Source organism: Rhinolophus sinicus, chromosome 16, assembly GCF_057876585.1.
Source record: "Rhinolophus sinicus isolate RSI-liver-muscle chromosome 16, RSI-T2T, whole genome shotgun sequence".
In the NCBI taxonomy this organism is placed as follows: domain Eukaryota; kingdom Metazoa; phylum Chordata; class Mammalia; order Chiroptera; family Rhinolophidae; genus Rhinolophus; species Rhinolophus sinicus.
In genome coordinates this window covers 175584512-175601843 of record NC_142516.1, presented here as the reverse complement: position 1 = coordinate 175601843, position 17332 = coordinate 175584512, and the positions used below count along the sequence as shown (strand labels likewise).

The 17332-nt window shown below is 33.0% G+C and overlaps 1 pseudogene; it reads left to right on the top strand.

Moving 5' to 3' along the window:
• Window positions 1–16105: 16105 nt before the first annotated feature.
• On the top strand, window positions 16106–16775 carry LOC109436385 (endothelial cell-specific chemotaxis regulator pseudogene; annotated as a pseudogene).
• Window positions 16776–17332: the final 557 nt, after the last annotated feature.

Here is a 17332-nt window from a genome sequence, read left to right as displayed (position 1 = left end):
AAACTGGCTGCTTATCTGAATTAAGGGATAAATGAAATAACCTTTGGTGGCATTAATCTTTATAATGGAAAAACACAAAGGACAGTGTGGAAATATTTGTTAAACTTCTTCAAAATTGGTTGCTAGTTGGGATAATGATTCAAATTATAGCATATTTGCTTAAATAAAAATATTTTAATTAATGTCTCAATAATGTTAATGTTTTGATTTAACTCACATCTTTATCTTTTTTGCTGAGGTGTTTTCCAAGTTAGCTTTTGAAGCCTCATCATGTATTCAGATCATCCTAAGTGGTTTTCATCCTTGTCTCTATCATACAATCACCTGGAAAGCTTTATAAATTACAGATGCCTGGATCTCACCCCTAGAGATACTGATTTAATTGGACTGTGGTGCATCCAGGGTACCAGGGTTTTTTAAAATTCCAAGGTGATGCTAAGTGATACTAATCTAAGGGATTATTTTGTGCAAATACTAGGCATATTCAACATATTTAAAACCTTATACTTACTACATTTTTATCACCATTGTTCCCATAAAGCTGTATCAATATTTTATTTTCAATTACAGTTGACATTGGATATTATTTTAGAGTACTTTCCAGTGTACAGCATAACGTTTAGACGTTTATATAATTTATGAAGTGATCACCCGGTAAGTCTAGTACACACCTGGCACCATACGTAGTTATTACAATATTATTGACTATATTCCCTACGCTGTACTTTATATCCCCATGTCTATTTTGTAACTGCCAATTTGTACCTCTTAATCCCTTCACCTTTTACACTCTGTCCCCAACTCCCTCCAGTTTGGCAACCGTCCGTTTGTTCTCTGGATCTATGAGTCTGTTTCTGTTTTGTTTTTTCATTTGTTTTGTTTTTTAGTTTCCATATATAAGTGAAATCATACAGCATTTTTCTTTCTCTGTCAGATTTATTTCACTTAGCATTAATACCCTTTAGGTCCATCCATGTTGCTGCAAATTATAAGATTTCATTCTTCTTTTAAGGTACAGTAATATTGAGTTGCATATATCTACCACTTCTTTATCCAACTGTCTATTGTTGGACACTTAGGTTTCTTCCATATCTTGATTATACTAAATAAAGCAGCATTATTTACATTATTAATGAACATAGGGATGTGTATATCTTTTCAAATTAGTGTTTTGGACTTCTTCAGATAAATACCCAGAAGTGGAATTGCTGGGTCATACGGCAGTTCTCTTTTTAATGTTTTGAGGAAACTCTATGCCGTTTTTCACAATGGCTGCACCAATTTGTAATCCCACCAACAGTGCACGATGGTTCCAATTAGCCAATAGACTTTGAGTCTATCAGTGAGATAAATACACATTCTCCCTTATCAAAGAGTATAACTATAATTTATAGCAAAACGGTTGATGATGATGCCCCTTTTTCCAACTCAAAATATACTTATGGTATCCATGTATGCTCTTTATTAAAACTCAAACTAACCAAGTTAAAATTGTTATGCTATATTTATATGTGCAGTAAAACTACTTGTGGAATTCTGTAGTGTTTGGTGAGCTATGTGGCAATGGGAAGCTATCCAGTAGTTCTTTATTATTAGGTGCCTCTGTTAAAGTAAGTGTGACATCCACTCATTATTAACACTTCCTATGAAAGAACTGCAAGAGCCCCCAAATTAGCTCTCTTCTAAGGCACTGTTTAAATGATGGCAATTATCACTGGTGGTAATGTGACTGCTTCCTAGGAGCTAAAGTAAACATCTTTACTTTGAGGAACGTTAAGATGGAGCATAATGATTCATATTAATGAAATAGCCTTATAATCTTGTCAGATGAACTGTAACACCTTGTGGGACTATTAAAAGCTGTGTTAACTTGGTTCTCTTCCGTTTTACTTAATGAGTTTTAATTTATGGCATGCAAATTTCTCACACTGAATTAGACTGAGGTCAACTCTGGATATTCTCACTAATCCAACACAAGCCTCATGAGATTCAGACCTCTGAAGCTGGTCTGTGGAATACACCCTAAACACACACACACACACACACACACACACACACACACACACACACCAAAAAGAAATAGAAGCAATTATGGCAGGGAAAACACCAAAAAATAAACAAATAAACATCCCACAAAACAAAACTCACTGCACCAAAGTCACACAAAAAACAGAAAAAATGGATACAAAGGTTAAAGAACTATTGTTTATAAGACATAACCAAAAATAAACTCAAGGCATGCATCAAAATGGTTTCTAAGGATACGTTTCTCACCTCTTCGCTTCAGCCAGAGTAGATGGGGACAGGAATGAGACAAAGGGGAGAATATCCTCCTATATTCAAACCTTTTCATTGGTTTTTGAGGTGTGGATGACAAGAAATTTTCTAGGGAATTTTTCAGATGGGTTGTCATCTACTTGGCCTGTTCTACGTGGTTGCACTGTGAAGATGAACACTATAAAGCTTATGATTCTGTGATCAGATGGGTGCACATCAAAATCAGAACAGCCACTTTCAGCAGTCTGCATTTCCAAATGTAAATTCTTTAGAATGATGCATTTACACTTGCAGATAGGTTTCGATTTAATCTTTTAAGCACATGTTTTTTTTCAAGGGTCCATGTGCAGCATTTTACATTTCTAGAAACAAACAAACTAAAACTAAGTGAACATGGATTTCACAAAAATTTACTTAAATTAATGTCAAATATCAAAATAAGTTAGTTATTTTTGTAACATTACTTTTTCATTCACCCAGTTGTAAACTGTATACTCAAATTTTTCTATGAAAGTCACTTTGGGTGGTAGTAATAGAAAGGGATTTTTTTTTCATGGATGTTAGGAGATATATGTATTAGTATACTCGAGAATATTTATTGAATGGCTACTATATTCCAGGCACTCTTCTAAATTCTAAGAATACAGCAATAGACAATACAGACAAATGTCCTCATGAATCTTGTAGTCTTCTGATTTCTGAGTAGATTTATTTTCAAAAACTTCTGAAGATAGAATTACTCTTAATGATGTCATTACAAGTGAATACCTACATTCCCATGAAATTCTCACACAATTAACATAACTGATAACTATAGATATTACCCCTTAAAATAAAAACTGGAACACATTTTCTTTAAGTTTACAAATAAAATAGAATTAATAAATTACAATGTAACAATTATATTTTACAGTTTACAACTATAAGAGATTCAAAAATAATCTTAATATGGTTCTCTACTCATAAAAAAATTATTAAGTTCAATATAGTCCTGAACATGTTATGTTGCATATCACAACTTGCAAAACAATCAAGATCTAACACTGCCATTTTGGAGTTAGAAAACAAAGGTGTCAGTATTATGCTGTCAAATTAATAGAAAAAAAAAAATCATTACATAGTTCTACTAATATTTTAACTTGCATTCTTTTCCTTTTGTTTAGAATCTAATCTCAAGAACTAATCATGCTTGTATTGTAAAACTATGCCTACCACCGAGTTTTGTAAAAATAAATGTTTGTTATATTTCTGGTAGTTATTATTATTATTATTATTTTACTTCTAACTAATTATTTAAATTGCCTGTAGACATGTGTTTGTGCCCCCTGTTTGGTAGCATCAAGATGGAAGGACAACTCTGAGGGATTGAGGAAACCCTAGTGAGAGCATGGGACAAGGTGCTGATCTGCTACTGCAGTAGGAGGGATGGTCAATTATCACTTTATATTGATGTTGGCTTAGCAGAATTATTTCATGCACTGATTACTCTACTCCTTCCAGATCCATTCAATTCCCTGGACTACGTATGACAACATTTTCCCTTAGCTTTGCTTCTATGACATTGACAGCTGCTTCTCACTCTCCTTAGTCCTCCTTATTTTATGGACCTCAAATCTCTGAAGTGTCTAAGGACTCAGATTTTAAATATTTTCTCTATTTCTGCTGGAGTTCTCAAATTATATCATGCAGTCCAATGCCTATAAGTGTCATCTGAAGGCTTGATGGCTTTGTTATCTTCATTTTATTCCCAGTTCTGTTTCTGTGTGTGTGGCACATCATAAGTCTTTATTGAATACTTGTTGAGTGAAAGTAGAGATGAATGAGGCCTAAAATAGCAGACATTTTTATACAAGAAGCTGTTGAGACTATTAGTGGCACAGCCAGTGTTGGTCATTTGACCTCTGATCTTGTCATGAGTCCACATTAGAAAGTCATTATTTTCATTCCAAATTAATTTTTTAAATGCATTATTTTTCTTTTCAAAATGGCGCTTGTTAAATGATTGATGCCCTTAAGCTTGAATGTCTGTCATAAAATACTCCATTTTGCAGTCAATGTAACACTCAGAAAGATTAAGTGTCTTTTTAATTTTAAGAATGGTTTGAATGACTTGCAGTGTCAGGATATTTGGCAATTTTGAATTTGTAAGAAATGAGGTTGATAGAGAGACAAACAGATGACAAACAATATAATAGCTCTTACATACACTTTTATAAATTTTTTTTAAAGTAAAGTTTGTTGGGGTGACAATAGTTAGTAAAGATACATAGGGTTCAAGTGTACAGTTCTGTAATACATCATCTATATATCATGTTGTGTGTTCACCACCCAGAGTCAGTTCTCCTTCCATCACTATATATTTGATCCCTTTTACCCTCATCTATCCAACCCCCTCCCACCTTACATTTTTAAACACAAAGTAGGACTTTAATTTTAAATCTCTCTCAATTTCACTTTCTTCATTGATAAAATAGAAAAGAAATAGTAGCTTCCTGAATGAGTTGTGAGAATTAAATATATTAATGTATGCAAAATACTTTAGAATACTATCTGATATATTAAAAGTTCTTAAAAAGTTATCACTGTGACTTCATTGTTATGAGTTAATTCAACTGACATTCAGTTAAAGTTAAATTTATCAAGTACATTTAAGACATCAAGATACATTGATGTTTAAATATATTTAGATTTAAAACTAAATCACAGAGTGGTTGGACCAGTTGTAAAATACGTGTTTCCTATACCTTTTCAATGTTCATTTCTTTATTAGCAAGTGTGTGGTATTTATTTTACTTAATATTTTTATGTTTTACTTGATCATAAAATCACTATTTGCCTTCAGAATTCAGTATTCTGTGACTGATTCCTGTTTTATAGAACTGTTTAAGGGAAGAATAATATACTTTAAGCATAATTATTTAATATTCTCTCCAAATAGGCCAGTTTCTAGACTGCCTTATTTGGCCATTACTATAACATATTTCTGCAAATGTCAAAACATACCTACAGTTGTTTTTTTTTTTTTTTTTTTTTTTTTTTTTTTTTTTTTTTTAGTTTCAACACTATGAATGTCTGCTGATGTTCAGAGGAATATTTGTCTTTGACCTTCTATTCACTTACCTGCTATTTTTCAAGTTAATCTTGATTGATCTAATTAACTCTGTGTGAAACTTTTTCATGCCTGAAGCATTTTATGTGTGTGTTTGTCACAACTGTTTTAACTTAATTCAAAATTTAAGCTAAGTACATCAAAAACCATGACTTCTGGAACAATATATGATGACCTCTAGAAAATTACTTATGTTAGAAAATATACTTTGTTTTGTTATTTTTTAATGCATATTTACTTAGAAAAGCTTTATATGTCATGCTGAAGAGTTGCTTGAATAGAATTTATACTGTAATGAGTCACCTTGAAAAACTATGCCAGATGGTGAAGGAACTGAGAGATAGGAGCACCAGTTAGGTTAATGAAAAATGCATTGATGATGCTAGGACATTTGTCTGAATTCTTAGAACAGGTTTGAGGAGCACAAGGAAAAAGGAAGCTGAACATTGAAAGGGTAGTTTTCTTTCTTTAGTAGCCACTAAGCCAAGTATTGTATCCCCCCAATGTCAACTAAGAATTCTAGTATCTCTTATGGGTGTAGTTTCATAAATACATTATCTTAGATTGTAACCATTTATTGTTTACAATAAATAATTATATACCATAAAATAATATATACAGACAGAATTACAGAACATAACTATAGAGTAATGAGTTTTGCTATTAATTACCTATTCATTTTTAAATATTTGGATTTCTTTTTAGTTGCTGGAAATTTTACTTCCTCTTATTACAATACATTTAATAACTTGTTTAGTTAAAATGTATTTGTCATCTACTTCATTCAGTTTCTACATTGTCTCTACATGCAAGGAGCCAGATATTAGTGGACAGTTTAATTCAAATGAGAATTCAGAAATTAGAAACTTAGAAAAATTGCTACACAGCTTGCATCAGGCACTCCTTCAGAGCAAAAATTAAAAAAAAAAAAAAAATCAACCCATCAGCCTATGTGAACAACTTTTATTCTCCTCATTTATTCCATAAGGCATTTGGATATCCATGAGATTAGTAAGGTATTAACCATAATGTTTGCATCATCTATATTTTAATGAAATATTTTTCACTTTCAAAAAAGTGCTTTCAAAACAAGCTCATGATATCTTAAGTAAAAAATACATCTTAATTTAGTTCCCGAAAATTATTTTGCCTTTTTCTTAGTATTCTTAAAATGTTTATTCAGTAACTCTGGGCACAATGATATATGCAAACACATATATTGAAAATTCTTAGTATTTTTCTGAACTTATTTTGTAGGAAAATGCACTGTTCTGAAATTTATCTTGAAATCTTCATTAAAAATAGCTTTTGTGTATTATGTCATGAAATTCAATTGCATGTCAATTATATACGAGTACATATAACTAGAATTTAATGACTAAAGTGTTATTTCCTACGTGTTGGACAACTTTTCATGTCCTTGTGCAGTACTATTAATACATTCACTGAGCAAAAACATATTCGATTTGCTACCTTCCCATATAGGAGTGCTGGTCCCAACTTTTAAGAACCCCGGTCTTCTAGAAAACGCAGAAATTTAGCCTGCATGCTATAATAAACAATTCCTATTATACCATAGGCATCAACAGAAGACAAACAAAAACATGTTTCCCTAACTCATTTTTTTTTCTTGTTTTAACTTTTTAAATTTATTTTAAGTGTGTTTTTCCAGGACACATCAGCTCCAAGTCAAGCAGTTGTCTCCATCTAGTTGCTGGGGGTGTATCTCACTGGCCCATGCGGGGATTGAACCGGTAACCCTGGTGCTACGAGCATTGTCCTCTAACCAACTGAGCTAACTGGCTGCCTCAAACTCAATTTTTAAATTAAATACAAATTTGTGGAATTGGGGTAACGTGGGAGAGGGGGAGAAAGAGAGGATTAGAAAAGTTAAGGGAAAACCTTGAAGAAGTCAAAAGTAAGACAAAGATGGGTCAAAGTAGGGCTATTTTTATCTCTATTTTACTTATAAGTTATTAACAGCCTCTAAGCTTATATATTTAATATATTCTTAATTTTCTCATAAAGTCATGAAGCATGATTTTATTTAACCATGTTGAGTTTGAAGAAAAAGTGATTTGCGAAATGAGCTTTCTACATGACAATTTTATATGGATAATTAAAGTTTGTATTATTAGATTTTTAAATAAGCAAACAATGCTGTGAGCTGTTGTGGTCTATAATTTAATATAATGGTGCTTTCACAGATACAGTTTCTAATTGTACTCCTAGAATACCCAGGGAGCTGGATAAGTTATGTTTATATAGGAAATGGCAGACAATTGCTTTAAGAAATTGACAAATATGATAAATGAAGAAACAAAGCATCTCATTTTCAAGCTCTTAATGTTTCCTCCAAGAGGATGCCTAAGGTAAAAAGCAATGTTGGTTTTTCACCTCATTTCACTGATGCAGTGGTAATTCACAAAAGTGCTTCTCTGAATTGTGCAAATACATCCAGGTGTATGAATTTGAAGGCATTTAAGCAAGCATTCAGATTTTGCTTCAAGCTGCATTTTTTCTTTATATCAGAAAACCTCTGAGACACAAGTGGTTAAAGGAAGAATAATTAGAAGCAAGATGAGATTGAATAAACATAATTGAAGTACAGAATAATGCCTCAACACTTTTGTTAATGAATATGTATTATTTCTTTTACTGCTTGTACAAACATATATTTCTGTGTATATTTGATTAGCTCTAGTACTTTAAATGAATTTTAACAGCTTTAAATTTAATATCTAATTTCCATGTTAAATATACCTTTTATTTCAATTATTCATTCAATTTCACACTTTATAACCTTTTACTTTAGCACAAACATTTCTATAATGTTTGGTTAAAATTTAAGTTTCTCTAGAATGCTGAATAGTTCATCAATTTAGTAAGAAATACCAAATTTTAACCTTTTGTTTTCCTAAACTTACAAATTCAGTTATTCCTCAGATGGAAACACACAATTAATTAATTTCTTTTTGAGAGACGGTAAAAAAAATAAAACCCAAACCATTAAGATAGCATTATTTGAATTTAGATTCCATTCTGAGAAAACAAAATGAAATAATTAATGGTTCTCATATATGGATAATATATAAGACAATCCTCAAGTTTTCAAATAAAAAAATAACTTTTTGCTACCTTCCTTCTTTGTTAGCTTTTCCACCCTAAATATTTCCACCCTAATACTCTTGTGACTATTTTTGTTCCTGAAACCTTTATTCAAGCAAATGGAAATATTATTTGCAAACATATACAGCATTAATATACTTTGAATTTCCTTTGATATTGTAAGTAGTTTCTGTGGACATTAATGTGTTTATCTTATTTGAAGTTTATTTCTAATAAGTTTTTTATTAGATTTTCTAGCTATTTACCTATTTACCTTTTTCTTAAGTTCTTGGATTAATTTCCGTGGGTTACTGTCTCTTTTCTAAATCATTTTTGTGTTTTTTGTTATTGTTGTTGATACTCCTCTAATACTGTCATATTCCTTTCCCTAAGTCAAGTTGAATATTTAGTTTCTTTTTTTTTCCAATTACAGTTGACATTCAATATTATTTTATATTAGTTTCAGGTGTATAGCATAGTGGTTAGACAGTTATATAATTTACAAAGTGATCTCCCTGATTAGTCTAGTACACACCTGGTTCCGCACATAGTTATACCATATTATTCACTATATGCTTTATGCTGTACTTTATATCCCCATTTCTTTTTAAAAGAAATAATTTAAATATTGACTTTGTAAATGTAAACATTTTTGTGTACATCTTCTAATATTGTGTATGTCACAGAAAGTTTTCTTTTTAAAAATTTGCTTGTTTGGTTGTATTTTTATTTGTTTGTTTGTTTTTGTTTTGAAATTTCAAGTAGATTCTAAGGAGCAATGTCAACTCTGAAGAAGAAAGTTTGGGATCAGACGCTACCCTATATCAAGACTTTCTATAAGGCTACAATAATTAAAACAGTGTTATAATAGACAAAATATAAATAATGGAAAACAAAAGTCCAGACTCACTCTCATATGCTTATATCATATATGAAAAAAAAAAAGAAAGAGAGAGAAAGAGAACGCATCACTTTTTTAATAAGTGGTACTGGAGAAATTTGATTTCATATTAGACAAAAGATACACTTTGAACATTACCTCATGCCATAAAAATAATTAATGTAGAATATATCATACAATTAACTTTGGGGGCTAGAATATAAAGCTTCTAGAAGAAAACAGAAAAATACCGTCACTTCTTTGGCGTAAAGATATTAAACAGTACACAAAAATGATTAAGCCTTAAAAAAATATATTGGAATATTTGGATATAATCAAAATTAAAAAAAAGTCTGCTCATAAAAAGAAATCATTAAGAGAATTAAAAGACAAGCCACACCTGAGAAAAAAATATTCACAATGCCTGTATCTGACAAAGTATCAGTAATCACTCTTTGAAAATAAAGATATGCAAATCTCCTAATATATAAAATTAGAAGGATTTCCCCACTCCTTCAAATTTAAATAATTTAAAGCACAGTAAGATACTTTAAAATTATGCTGCAACTAAATATTAATAAATAAATCAACAATCAGCGAAAATGCAGAAGACTACTTGTTTGTTCACTATTTAGCATTCTATAAGAGTTATTTAATATTACCCTCAGTTAAACAGATAATATTTATAAAAGAGTTCATTATTTTTAGTCCAGAAACCTACATACACATTAATAAATAATGGCTAAGGTGATAATTACAAGGAATCAAAGAAATAGAAAACATATATATATATGTATATATATCCAAGACATAAACGCCCATAAACCATTAGCATAGTTACATATCTTCTAAGAAGGACGCAATGATAATAATACAAACACTAGCAAAAGCATTCCAGGAGTACTTGCAGCTACTGACTCCTTGTATCAACGAATAAAAATAATTATAATTTAAAATGGGAAAGTATTTGTGTTGTTAGACCTAATTTGAATGAAAAAAATAAGAAATAAAATACATTGAAAATAAGAGATAACAAAGAAAGATGAGAGGTCTATTTCAAAGAACGATTCTCGTTTACATGACAAATGAAAATAAACTAATATTAGCTTTTTACTGATTTCACTGAAGTTATAATTTCCTATTTCTCTTTCATTTTTATGAAAGTGTTATCATCTCCCTCTTGCTTTTTAGTTCATTAGCTATATAAGCATGTATACATGGGTACTTGCTATATATTAAACCCATAGTGACATTTTTGTTTCATATATAAATTTAAAGCTTTTAATTTTGTCATAATCATAATAATTAAATTGTTTACACTGTTATGTACTAGTGTAGTGGGAGACAGAGGAGGAGACCTCCGTATTATTATGTTTATGTATTAACAGTTAGGTATTTTATGGCATGTAGGATTAAGAATACAGAGCAATGCAAGGAGACTGAGAAGCTTAGCAGAGCTTTCCATAGTTAATGCATCTAAAGGTGGCTAGAGGGGGTTGGGAAGGAGATCTGCAAGGGCTCAGATGAAGAGGCCAGTGAAAAATTCCCAGGCTTTTGGTTAGAACCCAAAAGAACAGTAACATAGAGTAACATGTATTAAAAACAGCCTTTATAATACAAAAATCAAGCTTTGATCATCTCAATCTCTGTTTGATTCCTGTTATTTGTGAAGGTTACATGATTGAGGGAAGCAAAGGATGTCCTTGGACTTGAAATGTGCAATGCTGAACACGTCATCATATATATTTAGACATACAAGGAAGAAAAATGCAACCAAAAATTAATAGACAAAAAAAACAACAAAATTAAAAAAACGAACAAAGTCTTACAAGTTATTCACGTTTTTTCAGATGTAAAAATTATAACATATGTTTAATAATATTCAAAGAAATATAATGTAAGCGCAAAATAATAATCAAATTAAGCAGAAATATATAATAAATTAAATAAAAAGTAAACAAACGGTATTCTATAACTGAAAAAACAAAATAGTAAAGTTTAAAAATTAATGGATAGGTTTAATAGAAAATTAGACAATTGAAATGAAAATTAGTAAGATGAAACAGAAGGAAATCGTTATTAAGAACTATATAGAGATAAGAGAAAGAATTTATAAGAGTTATTGTAAAAAGTTCTCAAATGTGACCAAAGTCCTGGAATGTAAGGTGAGCAGCATTACCTGGAATGGGGCAGTAACATTAACCTGAAAAACTATGAGAATTTACCAACATTGTTAAAAGATGGCACATGTCATATTTACCTACATGTGAAAACCTAATCCAGCAATAAATTAACAAAGAGTGTAATATATCACAACCTATATTTGCTCCTTCTGAAAGAAGATGTTGATTTAATATTCACAAATTAATCCATATAATAATAACACTAATAAATAATATGTGAAATCAAATGACCTCAAATGCGGAAAATGTTATAATTAATATCTATTCATAACAACAAAATATAATTAAAATAAAGAAATGCTGATTAAGTGTAACCAACGGAAAACAAAATGCAACAATATGTAGAGAATATACTAAATGGGAATTTTTCCAAACCTCTCCACCCAGAGACTGGAAAGGAGACAGGATGTTAGTTATCAACGTTTTCTTCAGTTTTATCCTGGAGATGCCATCCAGTATAATAAAATAAGTAAAACAAGTAAAGAAATCCCTGTCTCAATATCCTTCTGTGTCTCTGTCTACCTATGTATCTATCTATCTATCCTCTATCTATCTATCAACATCTAACTTGTAAAGTTTGAATAGGTAGAAATAAAATCATTGTTAATTGCAGAAAATGTACTTTAGGCACAAACAGATCCAAAAGTATCTACAGATAAATGATAGGAAAAGAGATTTTAACTTGAAAAAAATACTATTTAAATTTTTATTAATTGGATTTCACTCCATGTAAGGATCTCTATTAGTCAAAAGATCTCATTAGGAGAGTAAGAGGCAAACTACATTGTGAAGGTGTTTTCAACATTTATTTCTTATAAAAAACTCATATTCATATTGTAAATCAACTTCTAAATGTTAAAAATAAGACACAACCCAATAGAAAAATATGCATGAATTCAAATTCATATGGAAAATGTGAAAATAGTCTATTCATACTCAAACTCATTAGAAGATACCAACTGTGGCTTTGATGGCGGTGATGGTTTCATAGATGTATACTTATTCACAAACTCATCAAGTTGTATGAGGTCTGACAATTAAGTTCACAAACTTCATGCAATGATGTTGCTAACCATTTTTGATTATTTATTACGAATTTGTACCAACTAGACAAACAGTTAACCCAGTTTACTATTTGGAAGTGCAGAAAAGGCTGTGTAAAAAAGTTAGACGACCTGAAATTTTTGCCAACAATTCATGGCTCTTGCATCACGACAATGCACCAGCTCACACGGCACTGTCTGTGAGGGAGTTTTTAGCCAGTAAACAAATAACTGTTTTGGAACACCCTCCCTACTCACCTGATCTGGCCCCCAATGACTTCTTTCTTTACCAGAAGACAAAGGAAATATTGAAAGGAAGACATTTTGATGACATTCAGGACGTCAAGGGTAATAAGAGGACAGCTCTGATAGCCCTTCCATAAAAAGAGTTCCAAAATTGCTTTGAAGGGTTGACTAGGTGCTGGTGTTGGTGCATAGCTTCCTAAAGGGAGTACTTCGATTGTGACCACAGTGATATTCAGCAATGAGGTATGTAGCCCTTTTTCTAGGATGATTTCACAAACTTAATTGTGCGACCGACATGGCACACATCACATACGTATAGCTTTTCATATGTCATATTAAACATTTAAAAATTCTCATTCTCCCAGGAAAAGAACGCTTATTTTGTAGCCATACCAAGTAAACACCAGATTGTGTTTTAAAGTGGCTTAATTGATCGGTAACTAGCCTCAGTTTAATCAATGGGTGCTGTAAACCAATAACTCATTTCCAAAAGTCAACTTCTCAGTGATAGCCCCATACTTCTGAAACTGAACCAATCAGTTAAAGCCTCACTACAGAAAATACACTGCCAACCAATCAACAGTCTCACTTAAACAACCACAGCTGACATTAAGCAACACTCCACTCCCTGTGAAAGAACACCAATCCCTGAACTCCTTCCTTCTCTAATCCCTGTATTTTATTAGCTCTCCATTCAGACTCTTTTCTAGAAACAAGTATAACACTCTACTACTTAAGAATGCAACACATTCAGCTTTCCTTTCCTATATTGCTACTGCATCATTCTCTCACCTTTCCATGACACAATTGATAATTTATTAAGTACACTTTAGATTTCTGTACTTTTGGGCATGCATATTTCAATAGAAGTTTGTACTTAGACAAAGACTACCTACCCCCTTAAGCTTCTGGGGACTTGACAGGAATACTTAAGAAACTCACTGTAAGGGACACATAGCTCAGTCCAAAAATACCAGGATAACAAAGAATGAAGTTGGATATAACATGGGTTTAATATATTCTGCAAATATATTTTCTGTTAAATAAAGCTAATTCCTCACAGGGAAGATTTATTAACAGGTGAAGATAATAACAAAAGTTATTGAACAACAGTATTATTGAAACATAAGTGACCTATATCAAGGATCTGTTACATTGGACTCATAGTTTTGGTGGATGTATCTACTGTCATAAGTGGACACTGAATATTCTAAATAAATCTATGATAGATGGTCACATACCCAAGGTCTTCTGTATGTCATTTCTTACTAAATGTAATCAAAATCCTTCCAGTTGCCCAAACTGGAAAACTATAAGCAGATTTGAGAATCTCTTTGTTCTTCCCTTCATAAATCACATCCTGATAACCTATTTCTTTCTAAATGTAAATTATAAATGTCTCCTAAATCTACTACTTTATTTTTCATTACATTGCCACCACCCAAAATTGAACTCACCATCATTTCATGCCTCAGAGTATCGCCAAGATCTTCCTGTTTCCAGTCTTCTGTATACCACCATTCTAGTAAAACAAACAAACAAACAAACAAACAACAAAAAAAACACGTTGTGGTCAGTGTTTTATTGAAACAGACATATCACTCTCCAGCTTAAAATCACTTTATTTTACCCTTCGGGTAAAGTAAAATTAGTAGGATATGAAAGCATGATATGTGATTGCCAGAAGTGGGGTTGAAGGGTTGACAAAATGAGTAAAGCGGGTCAAAATGAACAAATTTCCAGGTATAAAAAATGTAAATCATGGGGACTATAGTTAATACTGTATAGCATATTTGAAAGTTGCCAAAAAATATAGTTCTTAAAAGTCCTCATCATGACAAAAAACATTGTAACTATGTATGGTTTCGGACATTAGATTTATCATGGTGATCATTTTGTAATATATGCAAATATCAAGTCATTACATTATACACCTGAAACTAATAGAATGTGTCAATTATACCTCAATTAAAAAAAAAAAAAACTGTGATGCTGTATATCTCAACCCTTTCCTATATAAAGCAAGGTTCTTTGAATGTATTAAGTTTTTAAAATTCTCTCCTATTATCTATGCTATTTTTGTCATGTCTTTTAATACTACACATTCTCTAAACAGACAATAAATTATTATTGTGTTGTTCACTTGATTGCCATTTAGATTTGTGGATGCGTTTATATCTGTTATTCTTTATTTTCTTGCTACATCACATAACTTTATTTTATATTTATATTTGAAAAATAGTGTGGATTTGTGAGTATATTGTTGTGCTAGGGATGACACACACATCAGTCTGGGTGGCTTAAACAATAAAAAATTATTTGTCATAGTTCTGGAGAAATCCAAAATCAAGGTGTCAGCAGGTATGGTCTATCCTGAGGCCCCTCTCCTTGGTTTCCAGATGTTTACCTACTCTACATCCTCACTTGGCCTTTCCTTTGTGTATGCAATTCCATGGTGTCTCTCCCTCTTCTTATGAGGATACCAGTCATATTAGAATAGGGTTCAATCCTTATGACTTTTTTAATCTTAATTGTCTCTTTAAAAGCTTCCTCTCCAAATTCAGTCATATGCTAGGGTACTGGACATTAGGTTTCAACATAAGAAGTTGGAGGTAGGTTGACAGTCTCCTTTTTGAATGTGGATTTTCATATACATGGAACATATGAGTTGCTATCTTGCATAGAAAGGGAATAACTGAATTATAGGCATGAAATTGTTAGACATTAAAAGAGCAAGATCAGATATACTTATTATGTTTATCACTGTTTCTTAGAATCCCTGAACTCAGAAAATGATTAAGAATGTTTGGGATGAACACTCCAGGAAAATCTGTGGAGAGCCCTGATGGACCCTCAGGAGGGGAAGAAAGGGGACAGAGGGCAGGTTGCCATCACTGGTCTTGGTGCACAGGCCCTGGAAAAATCCACAGTGACCCTAGCCCAGGCCATGTGGAGTACTCCCCAAGACACACACAAGAGCGCGCGTACACACACACACACACACACACACACACACACACACACACACACACCGGGACCCTGGGCGCAGACACTGATGTTTCAGCCTTACATCCTCATCTGGGCTATCCGGCTGAGCAGGGCCCCTGGAACCAGTCCCAATCTGTTCCCTTCTATTCTTTGACAGGAAGCTCCTGGACAGCCAGACCCCACCCCTCCCACCCTAGCACTCCCTCTCTCTTCTCCACTATGGAAAGAGCCTTCACGGAGGAGCTATCTGCCCGTCACAGACCCAACTGACATGGGGACTGTTGGAGCAATGCAGCTGTGCTGGGCAATCCTCAATTTCCTCCTGCTCCAAGGCCACAACTCCAGCCCACAACATGGCCTCTATCCCTCAGGGAGCCTTCAGTTGAAGTCTGACCACAGAGCCAACATCTACCAACGCAGGAGTCAGCTCTTCCTCAGCGCCAAGTAGCCCAACCTTCTGTACAGCACCGGTACCCCAGCTGCTCCAGAGAAGGCCTCACAGGCCCCCATAGCAGCCAGTAAACCTAGGAAGCCAAGGTCATGTACCAAGAATGGCCTCACTAAGCCCCAGCCACAACAGCACACATCAGGAAGCTACACCTCTCAAAACGTTATTCACAACCAGCCACCATCAGCCCAAGGATAAGAGAAGACTTGACCATCCTCCCAGCCCTACATCAGACGGTGCTCACTGTGGCTGCATTTGGTGTCATCAGCTTCACTGTCATCCTGGTGGCTGTGGTGATTGACCTCGTCTGTGTGGTCAAAAGTTTAAGTGCTGGAAGAACAAGGATGCTTACGATCCCCAGAAATCGGGGAGTTTGGGGCTATCTGAAAGCTGCTCCACAGCCAACGGAGAGAAAGACAGCATCGCCCTCATCTCCAGGAAGAATATCAACATGAATACCAGGAAATGATGCCCCTCATTGAAGGTTCTTTAAAAGCAGCCTTGGGTCCCCATGAGTCAGAGGATGATACAGGATCGATGACTATAAGAAAGAAGGCGACGGGATCAGTAGAGGCGATGAACCACATATAAATTATCTTATTGTTTCTCATCTACTCCCAGATCTGAAGGACACCAGCATTCCTCCAGCTCTGGAAGCAAACGTCCAATAAGAGAGACTGTTTCCCATTTGGACAACCTCTCCAGCACAGGGCCTGCTCCTCCCACCTTCTCCAAGTCCCAAGAAGGAGGAATCTACAGAGCAAGAGTCAAGAAAATGACAAGGTGGATTAGTCCTTTCTACTTTGCATTAAAGTTATTTTCTGGCAAAATAAATAAATAAATAAATACATACATACATACATACATAAATACATAAATAAATAAATAAAGTAAGTTAGTTTAGATGATTAAGAATACTTAAAGGTATTTAAGAATGATTAAGAATATTTCATGATTAAGACAATTTAAAAATGATTAAGGATTAAGAAGAAAAAAGATTAATTGTAATCTAAATTAAAAGGTCATTTGTATTAAGAAGGGGTTCAAAAA